Here is a 757-nt window from a genome sequence, read left to right as displayed (position 1 = left end):
AAGATGAACATCATGTCCTTTCTCTAATTTAGTTATACTGCATCAATGTTCAGGGAAAAATTGTACTTCTCTTAATTTATAAATTAAATTTCATTGAAACAAACGTGATTGGGTAGCTTCCTACATTAACTACTTGAAACCAGCAACGAAGTCAGGCTTGCGCACCCAAATTCCTTTTAGCATTTAACCTTATATGGAAATTGATGCTATTGCTATATTGTGTAAAGGTCAAGGAATAGTTCACCTATTTTGGAGTGTGACTAGCTGAAATATTAATTTGGTGATAAAATACCAGGTGCTGAGAAATAAACATAGATTGTGGTGATCTTCATGAAGTTCCAAATAAGAGTTATTATATTTAAAGGGAAAGGGAGAGTCAGGAAAACACTGGAATATGTGTATGGTTTTTTCTCTTTAATTAAGGGGATTTTCCCCTTCTTTCTTCAATTCTAATATATAATATATTGGCATGTATATTAATTTTCCAATATACAAATGGATTAATGGGAAAATACTGTATGTGGTTAGAAGGATTGAAAATTATATTATAATTCTGATGTAGAAGATATTTTTTTCCAAAATTATATTTATTTGTTTATTTATTAAATTTTTACACACTGCCATCTCATGTGAATGACTCTAAGTGATCAATAATGTATTAGTATCTGTCACTAAGAAATTGTCTAAAATGTATAAAGGTATTTTGAATCTTTGTTTGAAATGAGAACAACATGAAGGGGACATTTTATCATATTTG

This window comes from Vipera berus, assembly GCF_964194415.1.
Source record: "Vipera berus genome assembly, chromosome: 4".
NCBI lineage: Eukaryota > Metazoa > Chordata > Lepidosauria > Squamata > Viperidae > Vipera > Vipera berus.
This window is presented reverse-complemented; position numbering follows the sequence as displayed.